Genomic DNA, 12,946 nt, shown 5'->3' with positions numbered 1-12,946 from the left:
GGCCCTGTCCCCATAACCCCATGCATTTACCCTAGCGAGCCCCCTGACTTTGAGGGGCAATTTAGCACAGCCAATCCACCTAACCTGCACAGGGTGGCACGGTAGCACAGTGGTTAGCACTGCTGCTTCCCAGCCCAGGTTCGATTCCCGGCTTGGATCACTGTCTCTGTGAAGTTTGCATGTTCTCCCCGTGTCTGCGTGGGTTTCCTCTGGGCACGCTGGTTTCCTCCCACATTTTGAAAGATGTGCTGGTTAGGTGCGTTGACCCGAGCAGGCACCGGAGTGTGGCGACTAGGGGAATTTCACAGTAACTTCATTGCAGTGTTAATGTAAGCCTTACTTGTGACTAATAAATAAGCTTTTTTTTATCTTTGGACTCTTGTTCTGTCTGTCCAAAGACCTGTGACTCCAGGATCAGTCACCTGACGATACACAACTCATGAAGCCAGGTAGACATCACTCTTATTCTGAGGTACTGATGGGTAGTTATTGTGGTTTGCGTTTTAACTAAATGCGGCTGACAGTTTGCATGCAGCACATGATAACTGGCAGATAATTAGCTTTTGTGTTGATTCAGTGATAAAAATTGATCAGAACAGTTAGAAGAATTCTCCTGCTCCTTTTCAAAGTAGAATTGCTGATTGTAACTGGGACTCAAATATTTTGAACTGTTTTTTCCTCTGGGAAACAATGGCAAGTCTTGATTTTGATTCATTAAAGAAGAAGAATGTGTAGGGAAAGTCTATTTGTAACTCACACTAACTGTATGCTGGGAATAGCCCTTTTGCTGTGATGGAAACTTCATTGACTTTCGAGCAAAAATTGCATGATTGATCTCCGATATGGGACTTTGTTATTACAGAGCGAATTCAACCACATCAATGTCACAGGAAATACCAAAGGCAAGCATACTAAGTCCATGGGTTCAGTCAGTGGAATCATCAGGAAAGGAATCCCCTCTCTGTGCAGGATGACTATACATTATATCTGAGCTGAATTCTAGTTGTTCCACGTTTGGAGTTGAAAAGAGCCAGAATTTCCCTGAGGCTTGGCATCACAAATTGCAATTATATAGGATTACACTGAAACAGGCCACTCGGCCCCACTGGTCAATGCTGGTGTTTATGCTTGAGAAGAGTCTCTTCCCACTTTACTTCATCTCACCCTGTCAGCATAACGTCCTCTTCCTTTCTCCCTCAGGTGTTTATCCAGTTTTCTCCTTAAATGCTATTTACCGCAATTACACCCTGTGTAACAAGTTCCACATTCCAACCACTCATTGGCTCGAGGAGTTCCCCATCAATGTTTTATTGGATTTATAAGTGACTGTATTATATTTTTGATTCCGAGCTCTGGACACTCCACAAGAAGAGATGTTTTCTCTTTCAAACTCCTCTACAATTTTAAAGGCCTTCATTAGGTCAGTCTTCAGCCTTCAACTCGGGGATTTTCACAGTAACTTAATTACAGTGTTAATGTAAGCCTACTTGTGACACAAATAAATAAATCTTAAAACTTAAAAAAACTTCCTCTTTTCTGAGGGAGAAGAGCCACTACCTGTTCAGTCTTTGATAAACAAAAACTTGTATTTATATGGTGCTGTCAATGGGATCACATCAGTTCACAGAGTCAAAAATAAATTGAGACTGAGTGGTAACATTTTAAATTCATTTTACAGGATTTGGGCATCGCTGACTGGGCCAGCATTTATTGTCCATCCCTAACTGCTCTCCATTTCAGAGGACATTTGAGAGTCAACCACATTGTTGTGGCGTTGGAGCCACACGTAGGCCAGACCAGGTAAGGACAGCAGATTTCCTTCCCTAAAGGACATTAGTGAACCAGATGGGTTTTTCCTGACAATCGACAATGGTTTCATAAGAACATAAGAACATAAGAAATAGGAGCGGGAGTAGGCCATTTAGCCCCTCGAGCCTGCCCCACCATTCAATAAGATCATGGCTGATCTGATAGTGGTTTAGTTCCACTTACCCGCCTGCTCCCCATAACCCTTAATTCCCTTATTGATCAGAAATCTATCTACCTGTGACTTAAACATATTTAACGAGGTAGCCTCCACTGCTTCAATGGGCAGAGAATTCCAGAGATTCACTACCCTCTGAGAGAAGAAGTTCCTCCTCAACTCTGTTCTAAACTGACTCCCCCTTATTTTGAGGCTGTGTCCTCTCGTTCTTGTTTCCTTTCTAAGTGGAAATAATCTCTCTGCCTCTACCCTGTCTAGCCCCTTCATTATCTTATATGTCTCTATAAGATCTCCCCTCAGCCTTCTAAACTCCAACGAGTACAGGCCCAATCTACTCAATCTCTCCTCATAAGCTACACCCCCTCATCTCCGGTATCAACCTGGTGAACCTTCTCTTTTATTGAATTCAAAGTCCACCATCTGCCATGGTGGGATTCGAACCCTGGGTCTCTAGATTACTAGTCCAGTGACAATATCATGAAACACCACGTAGAGTGGGGTGGGGTGGTGGTGGAGGGATATGACGAAAGGCAACGTCAAGCCGATGGTTCTTGGGAAGGCTTTTGGAAAAGGTGGTGGGAGAGAGGTTAAGGTGGAAAGGATCAGAGAAAGCATTGCTGAAAGTTGGTCTGAGATCTCTGGAAGACTTGGCCGCTGTATGTGGAGCAGAGGGAATGGAAGATGTTTCATTGAGTCAGAATCTGGCATTTCCCATCCCGCCCAAAGGCAGCAGATCTGTACTTGGTTCGTCAAAGTTTCTGTTCCACCCCGTGATGCTTCTCATAGCAGGCAGGACTGAAAGCTCCCGACCATAGAGTCATTACAGCACAGAAGGTGGCCACTCTGCCCATTGAATCTTTGCTGACTCTTGTAGAGCAATCTGGTCATTCCCGTTCCTCCGGCCTATCCCCACAGTGTTGCAAATCTACTCCCCTCAGGTTCCCATACAATTTCCTTTTGAAATCATCAACCATCTCAGCTTCATTCATCCTTCCAGGGAATGGGTTCCAAATCTTTCCCACTTGATTTTCTTTACATTACTAGCCTCAGATTTGTTGCATGTCTCTTTCTTCATAGTCATCTAAATGTTAGTTTTTCCTCAGATCAGGAACTCCAGGACTTCCATTTCCATGTCCCTGTGTAGAATTGGGAAAGAACAGGGTGAATGGGGGACCAAAAGAGAAAATGCTGGAAAATCTCAGTAGGCCTGGCAGCATCTGTGAGGAGAGAAAAGAGCTGACGTTTCAAGTCCAGATGACCCTTTGTCAAAGGTTTGAATCAAGGCCTTGAGGGCATGGTGGTTGAATTAAGGTACAGACTCCTTCTTGAGGTTGGCAGCCTTTTACCTCTGGGTTCCGGGCACAACATCCCGTGAAGACAGACGGGCTGGAGAGGGTGATAGGTGGGTGCTGGACTGGTGGCTTCTTCGGGCGACCGGACCTTCCAACCTGCGAGCTGACGGTGGCCGGACCAATCGGCTTCTGACCCGCCATGTGATTCAGAGGGATGCTCACTCATGCATAATTAATTAGACTCCAACTGCAAAGTTGGGCATGAGTGCATGCCATTCCGGCCAGTGGGCATGGCACCCCTGGAGCCCCCCCAACCACCATGCTTAGAAGAAATTGGACAATTCTGCTCAATGCGTCATTGCTCGCTCTCTGTGACACAACAAACAAATACATTTGTATGAAATGTCTTTGCCTGTTATGTCACAAAATGTGGTAAACTGTTTGAATTAAACCAAGTTTGTTAAAGTATTGGACAAAGGGATTAAATTGAGACACTTTGCTAATATGGCATGGGATGATTTGGCATTCACCATTTTAAATTACTTGTTGCAAAATTGCACCACAACTGAAAATGTTTAAAGTATAGGAGTCACAACACATTCGGAGATCATTTGGGCCATCACATCTGTGCTGGCATTATGCTTCAGCTTTGTAAAGGTAATTTCATTGTCCTGCTTCCTCCCTATCACCTGCCTTGTGTTTACCAGCCAGCTATAAACCTATCCAATTAGAAAAGAAAATAGTTGGCTGTACAATGTGCTGTCAGGATCTTTACAAGGGGCGTTTTAAAAGTGAGATCAGAATGGACTCACCGAGACTCATTCTGAATAAGCCATTATCTGGATTTCCAATCCCATTCATTCCATGTGCCACCTTCGTCATTCTCATCAAACATACAACTGGATCATTTGAGACAAGGAACTTCACGCCATGCACTGGGTCATTTTATTCAGCACTGCTGCAAATCGTACAATTCTCCTGAAGCAGCTGGGATTTAAAATCCCATTTAGTTTAGAGCAGCCTATCTCAAACTCAAACCTGGAGAGTCCTCGGCACTGACACATCATCCTTATAACGGAATTTAGCCCAATTCCCTGACAATTACCTGGGTTGTTCCACAATCTCACATTTCCAGTGGGGAGCTGAGGTTTCATGGAGCATGGGTTGGAGATGGAACGACAAGACTGTCATCCCAATTCCCTGACCCACACGCTCTTGCATAATAGCTTATCCCCATATTTCCCCTGGTAAAAGAAAACTTAGTGAAGAATTGTTTCATGTCTAATGTGTAGTATTCGGGTGTTCTGAACTGTAAAGGGCGGTAATGTTTCTCCAGTCCCACAGTACCAGCCACATTATGATGTTATTGGTGGCACAGTGGTTAGCACTGCTGCCGCACAGCACCAGGGACCCAGATTCGATTCCTGGCTTGGGTCACTGACTGTGCGGCATTTGCACGTTCTCCCCATGTCTGTGTGGGTTTCCTCCGGGTGCTCCGGTTTCCTCCCACAGTACAGAAGACGTGCTGGTTAGGTGCATTGGCCATGCTAAATTCTCCCTCAGTGTACCCGAACAGGTGCCGGAGTGTGGCGACTAGGGGATTTTCACAGTAACTTCATTGCAGTGTTAATGTCAGCCTATTTGTGACAATAATAAAACACTTTTAAACTCTAAAACAAGAATCACGTGGGAGAAGTAGAGTGTAGGAGTGAACCTAGTAGAAGTCAGCAGGAAGTTAGCACCTAGTCAGGACTATATCCTGATATATATATATATATAGTATAGAGTTATGTTTGTCAATAACCAGTTATTGTGAACCATACTAGCCTCTAGACCTCTTTGTGAGAAAATATTCAACATGGTGGCAGCAGATGAAGGGTCCCAAAATCCCGAAGAATGAAGAAGGAATTCGAAGTCTGACCACTTACAGGATTATGTTTGTCTAATGAATAGTAATGGGGACTTAATTACAATACACTATATGATATCATCATAAGAACAATTCTAAACACAAAATCATACGACTCAGTTAATTGGGGATATATGATACAACAATATTAAAATCATGTTACACTGTCTATTGGCATCACCTTAATCACACTCAATGAAAACAACAACTTAACAATCATTTACTATCCTTAAAATAGTAAAACATCCCAAGGCATTATCAGAAAAAAATTGACACCGAAGTCACATCAAGAGGCATTCAAACTTGTATCCAAAAGCTTGGTCAAAGCGATATGTTTGAAGGAACAATCACAAAGGGAGCATGAGGTTCAGGAATGATTCTAATATTAAACAACATTGTCATGCAATTATCCAAACATGGCTGGTTTTAGCTTCAAAAGAAGTCAAGCAACGTGGACATTTTGGAGTCAATTTGAGGAGATACAGTCTATCTCAAAAACCGGTGTTCTCCATGAATACAATGGACAGTCTCCCATCCCCCAATGGACACCCCCATCCCCCAATGGAGACCCCCATCTGTCCACAGTTGGCTGTGGAGGTCTTCCATCTAGCAGGGCCATTGTCTCAATAGTAATGGGACAACACCATCTAGCAAATGAAAACATGGGACTCCTGTAAGTGGTCGCAGAGATGTACCTCACACTGCCCCGTGGCCTCTGCCATTGTAGGGCTCAACAAATGTGAGAATAGCAGCACTGTTCAGCGTGCGGCCTTTCCACGCAGTATGAGGGCCATCCTAATGAAGGACAAAGGCAATAATAGAACACATTTGACAGATCTTCCAGTGCTTTTTGAACTAGACATCATGGAAACAGAAAAGAAAAGACTGTAAAGAGGGACACTAGAAAATTATAGACCTCACGGAGAATAAGATAGCCAATCTCTGGAAACAGAAAACAAGTTGTGCTCAAATCAATATTTTGAGAAGCTCTTACTTCAAATGCAAGCAGAGTTCTGAACCATCGGCCAAATGTAAGTCAAGTTGACAAATCCAATCAGGGTTTTTGTTAATTGGATTATCAACTGGCTCAGGAACATTGAGAGTTTAAATCCTATATAACAACACAATCAGTGGGTACTTCATTCATCTTTCCAGTGAAATGCTACAGCTTTTGCTCATTTCTAAACTGAACATCAAGTGGAATAAGCGCTGTTCCATATTCCACTTGATGTTCAGTTTTAAAATGAGCCGGAACATTAAAAACAATTCACAATTCCCATTTCTGAAAATGAGCATTCAGCTATCCCCACATTAACTCTGTCGTATTCTTAACTTACAGGAAACTCAAACCTTCATTTCGACCCCACAGTTTACAATTCACTGCTCTTAATGTTTCCGGCATTTGTCCCTCACTCAATCCGGACAAACACAAGAGATAGGCCTCAAGAAGAGGTACCCACTATTATATCATTAGCCATGCATTTGGCCTTAACACAAGTTTCCAAAAGAGTCTGAATGGTATCTATCTAAATTGCATCTTAAGAACAAGCTGGAGGTCTGAATGATAAACCACTGGCATGTGATATTATTTCAGGTTGGGGAATGGTTGCCAACCCTGTTGGATTGTCCTGGAGTCTCCGAGAACTGGAGATTCATCTCCAAGTCACAACTCATGGGGGAAAATTAAAGGGAGATTCTTTTAAAAATGTACCTTTTTTCATTTTTATTGATTACCTATAAAAATATTGGAGAACATAAGAATATAAAAAATAGTTTCAGGATAGGAGCAGGAGTAGGCCATATTGCCTCCTCTGTTATTCAATAAGATCGCTGGGAGGCAGTGGCCTAGTGGTATTGTTGTTGGACTCGTAATCCAAAGACCTAGGGTCATACCCCGGGGGCCTGAGTTCAAATCTGGAATGAAGAACCTAATGATGACCATGAAACTATTGTTGATTGTCGTAAAAACCCATCTGGTTCCCTAATGCCCTTCAGGGAAGGAAATCTGCCATCCTTACCTGGTCTGGCCTACATGTGACTCCAGAGCCACATCATTGTGGTTGATTCCTAAATGCTCTCTGAAATGGAGGGCAGTTAAGGATGGGCAATAAGTGCTGGTCCGGCCAACAACGCCCATGTCCTGTAAATGAATTAAAATAAAATGGCGAGCCGGATCGTTAGCCACAATTCCATTTTCCAAAAATGAGGACAAACATTTACTTTTACAAAAGACTGTTTAAATGGATGACGAAACCTCCAGGAATACGTCCATTCAGAGTTGGCAACAATAGGTTCAAGTTAGATTGAATGAGGCTTACCTATTGCAGAGATAGGTGCCAGAGTGATCATTGATGAGGAATTGAAGACCACAAGGGGAGGGTAGAAAAGACACACCGTCCATTTTCAGTCAAAGGGATTCCATTGAGAGGATAACAGGCAGCACAGCAAAGGGTGACCAAGAGGAAAGAAGAGGGGAAAAGAAACAGTTAGTCATAATTCAGTCATAGTGTCCATGTCTTTAGTATATCATTAGCTTCGACAATAAAAAAGAGCAAAGTCTTCAAAACACAACAATATTCTTGTGGGGAAGAGCATATATAGAGGCCACTGTCAACGGTAACCAGGGAGATGGTGGTGTAGTGGTAATGTCACTGAACTAATAATCCAAAAGATCCTGGCAAATGGTCAGTGAACACGGGTTCAAATGCCACCCTGACAGCTGGTGGAATTTCAATTCAACCAATAAATCTGAAATTGAAAGTTAATCTCTGTCATGGTGACCGTGACAACTGTCATTGATTTCTGTAAAAACCCATCTGGTTCAATAATTCTCCATTTGTCCACACCTCCCATTGCTTTAAAGGGCTTACGAAAATCTAATTCTTTGACCAAATGTCCTCTGACATTGCTTGATATCAAATAGTGTCCTGTGATGCATCTTGGGATGTTTTGCCATGTTAAAGGGGCTATAAAAATGTAAGGCCGTGAATTTTAGGATGGGAGGGGTTTGCCTCCCAGCCATTTGAGGTGATGGCAGAGAACGTCCTACTTTGAGGAGATCAAGCAATCAAGTGAACTAAATCAAATAAACTGAGGGACAAATCGAAGGGACGGCTCTTTAAAGGGGTAGTGCCTTTAATAAAAGAAACAACTCAAAAACGAAATTTAAAACACAAACCAAAATGTGAACAAGAGGGTCAATAATACACCCCTAGTCCTCGATGTGCCCACCAGCCAAGAGAACGTATCTCCTCCAATGCTGCCGGCCCCACAGCCATTTAGTACCCCGACAATTGTGGACCTCACTCAGGAGAAAGTCCCACCTCAGAGACCGGCAGGCTGATTTTCTCACATTCCTGCACTGCCAGAAGCTGCATTGGACACACAGGACTTGGACTGCAAGTAGTCCCTGCCACCTAAACCCAGGGGTCCAGCACTAGGGAGATTTTGGGGGTCTCTGGGTGTGGTGGGAAGGGATAGTAATTCAGCCAAACGCCAGTTTCCCGCCACCTCGTTGTGTGACGAAGGAAGAGGTTGCCCCGGCGGCTTACAGTCAGATAGTCTTAACCTCAAAACCTAGAACTCCCATCCGGGAAAAGTTATAGCTTAAAAACCTCCGCTGGCTGCCTCTTATTGGGCGAGCGTCCACTTGCGAATAAGGCAGCTCATACTCCACGAAGTCCATGAGTAGATCGATTGAGGGCCCCCGGTGGTCATCATAACAAAAGGTGAGACCCAGAGAAAAGGGCAGGAGGAGGTGGGGGTGTAGGTGGAGACCTCAAGGGGCTCAGAAGGACTTGCAGGGGCCAGTCCTCTGAGGGTTGGTGCCTGATGTTAAAAGGGGTTGGTGACCGGAGTTTGAGGGTTGTAGTGTTGGTGCCTGCGTTCCTGAGCAATGTAACCATTCGGCCCTTCGAGCCTGCTCCACCATTATCACGATCATGGCTGATCGTCCAACTCAACAGCCTAATCCTGCCTTCTCCCCATAATCTTTGATCCTGTTCACCCCAAGTGCTATATCCAGCCGCCTCTTAGAATTGTAGAATCGCTACAGTGCAAAAAAACCAGCCTCCCATCCATTGACTCTGTCTACACTTCCCGCTGCCTCGGAAAAGCAGCCAGCATAATTAAGGACCCCACGCACCCCGGACATTCTCTCTTCCACCTTCTTCCTTTGGGAAAAGATACAAAAGTCTGAGATCACATACCAACCGACTCAAGAACAGCTTCTTCCCTGCTGCCGTCAGAGTTGTGAATGGACTTACCTTGCATTAAGTTGATCTTTCTCTACACCCTAGCTATGACTGTACCACTACATTCTGCACTCTCTCGTTTTCTTCTCTATGAACGGTATGCTTTGTCTGAATAGCGCGCAAGAAACAATACTTTTCACTGAATGTTAATACATGTGACAATAATAAATCAAATCAAATCAAATCAATGCTACCTTTTGGACCTGCCTGGCCCAGGCCCACCCCAGCCCAAAATTGCAAAGAGGTCTGGGTTGCCAGTGGGAAGTCCATCCGAGAAATGTGACAGGCACCGCCCCCTGCCAATCCCACCTACAAATCTGCTGGCAGGTGAGCATAAAATTCTGTCGAAAGTTGTTATTGACCAGGGAAGAACATTTTTTAAAATTGCAAACAAGATTTTTAAATACTTCATAGAAACATAGAAGATAGGAGCAGGAGGAGGCCGTTCGGCCCTTCGAGGATGCTTCGCCATTATTACAATCATGTCTGATCGTCCAACTCAATAGCCTAATCTTGCTTTCTCCAATAATCTTTGATCCTGTTTGCCCCAAGTGCTACATCTAGCCACCTCTTAGAATAATATAATCCCTACAGTGCAGAGGCATTCTGCAATGGAGGCCATTCAGCCCATCGAGCCTGCACCAACAACAATCCCACCCAGGCCCTATCCCTGTCACCCCACATGTTTACCCTAGCTAGTCCCCCTGACACTAAGGAGCAATTTAACATGGCCACTCAAATGTAACTCGCACATCCTTGGGCTGTGGGAGGAAACCGGAGCACCCGGAGGAAACCCACGCAGACACGGGGAGAATGTGCAAACTCCACACAGATAGCGACCCAAGCCTGAAATCGAACCCAGGTCCCTGGCGCTGTGAGGCAGCAATGCTAACCACTGTGCCACCGTACCGCCCCAGAAGGCGCTTATTCGGCCCATCTAGCCTGCACTGGCAACAGTCCCTCCCAGTCCCTATCCCTATAACCCCACATATTTACCCTGCTAATCCCCCTGACACTAATGGTCAATTTAGCATGGTCAATCCACCTAACCTGCACATCTTTGGACTGTGGGAGGAAACCGGAAGACCTGGAGGAAACCCACGCAGACATAGGGAGAACGTGCAGACTCCGCACAGAGAGTGACCCAAGCCAGGAATCGACCCCGGGTCCCTGGCGCTGTGAGGCAGCAGTGCTAACCACTGTGCCACCGTGCCGGCCCTCTTGAATACATTCAATGTCTTGGCGTCAACTACTCCCTGTGACGTATCTGTTAGTTTCTCAGTAACATATAATTCCTAAAGACAGAGATCAACACTTCACGATTAAAGGCTGCAGTTTATCAGGAGAGGGGTAGGGTGGTGGTGAGGCCGGAAGGGGAGGGAGGAGGGGGAACACAAGTCCATTCCTGCGTGCTTGAAACAATTGCTACTAAATTACACGGTGTCAGACCGAATCTCCGGATCAGTAGGGTTCCTTTCTGCACAGTGCCTGAGATAATTGTCACTCCTTTCCAATTCCAGGCTGCACCACAACATCTGACCTGTGCAACCGACAACGAAACTCGGAGGCGAAATGAGACACAGCAGGAAAGGTGAACGGGCAAACTCCCACTGATCAACCATCAACCTGCTCTGAAGAGTTGGGGTTTTTTTGGTCAATGTGTCTGTTATTTACATGTTTTAACTGTTTCGTGGCTCAACTATCAAATGAAACAGTGCAACGCAAACGTTTCCTCCCTCAGAACAACTCAAGCAAACATATTGTTTCAACCCATAAGTGCGCAGACATGACACTGGGGGCAATGTACACCCCTCTCCCTATCACTGTAACCCCCTCCATCTCTACAATCCTTCAAGATTCCTGCACTCCTCCAGTAGCTTTAAGTTTATTTATTAGTGTCACAAGTAGGCTTACACTAACACTGCAATGAAGTTACTGTGAAAATCCCTCAGTCGCTACACTCCGGTGCCTGTTCACCGAGGGAGAATTTAGCATGGCCAATGCACCTAACCAGCATGTCTTTTGGACTGTGAGAGGAAACCGGAGCACCCGGAGGAAACCCACGCAGATACAGGGAGAACGTGCAGACTCCGCATAGGCAGTGACCCGAGGCTGTGAATCGAACCCGGGTCCCTGGCGCTGTGAGGCAGCAGTGCTAACCACTGTGCCACCGTGCCGCTGTACTGGCCTCTTGTGAATCCTTGACTATTATCACTTTGACAATGGCAGTGTGCCGACAGCGGTCTAGGCATCAAGCAACAGAACTCACTCCCTAACCCACTCTGCCTCCCAATCTCTCTTTCTCCCTCTTTTAAAACGTACTTAAAAACCTACGGCACCTGTTCTGTTATCACCTTATTAAATCTCACATGAAGTGCCTGGGGTCTTTTTTTGTTCCATTAAATGTATCCTATAAATTGAACCTGTTCAATGGCGAGGTCTTGAGTTGGATAGAAACATAGAAAATAGAAGCCATTTGGCCCTTCGAGCCTGCTTGAATTATGGAACCAAAAAAGAAAATGCTGGAAAATCTCTGCAGGTCTGGCAGCATCTGGAAGGAGAGAAAAGAGCTGATATTTCAAGTCCAGATAACCCTTTGTCAAAGCTTGAATTATGATCAGCCGTGATCATTATGAATGCTAGGGCAGACTGGAAGGGCCAAATGGGCTTCTCCTGCTCCTATTTTGTATGTTTCTATGTATCCTGATGTCCCGGCAGATTAAGCAGTTCTGCAGACAAGGAAGATCCCATTCATAGTTTGACTCAGACTTTGCGTTGGGTTCTCAGTTGTCAACTGTGGCGCAGTCGACTATGTTAAAAACCGATCGAAAAATGCCATCCTTCAGTTGAAGTACAATAGATTAATGTATGTCACATGAGATAAATTAAATCTTAGTTTTCGATGCTACTAACTGGCAGGGGAAAGACCGTCCAGAGTGATGGATGGATTTATGGCAGGGTTTTATGTATTTTATTAAAGCAGGTGAAGACATAAAATAGGTGTGAACAAGTGGTGAAGATGACACAAGGGCCGGAGTTTTACCATCCGGCTCGCCACGGGAATCGGAGGGGGCAAGGGGCAGAAGATGGAAAGGTTCTTTGACCTTGGGTGGGATTTTGCAGTTTCGGGATGAGCAAGGCCACATAGTCCCAACCAGAGATTCTACAGAGGGATACAGACAGGTAAAGTGAGTAAATAAATCAACTCAAATGTATTCTGTGCATTGTGAAATTTCCCCTTCGATATCTACCACTGCATCTCTATTAACCAATCCCACAACTGCTTGGATATTTGTGCGACCTCACTCTGCCGACTTTCCACCATGTCTCCTTACACTCCAACAATGCCACACTTCACAAAGTGCTTCATTTACTGTAACGTGCAGGGAGTGCAATTGCAAAGAGCATTAACTCGGAACACTCTCTGGCCTCAAGCACCCTCCATTTAACTATTCTGTTGACTGTGGCAAAACCAGCAAGAATTCATTTTCCAAAGCTCAAAGCAAGC

Source organism: Mustelus asterias, chromosome 17, assembly GCF_964213995.1.
Source record: "Mustelus asterias chromosome 17, sMusAst1.hap1.1, whole genome shotgun sequence".
NCBI lineage: Eukaryota > Metazoa > Chordata > Chondrichthyes > Carcharhiniformes > Triakidae > Mustelus > Mustelus asterias.
Note: the sequence above shows the minus strand (reverse complement) of the source record.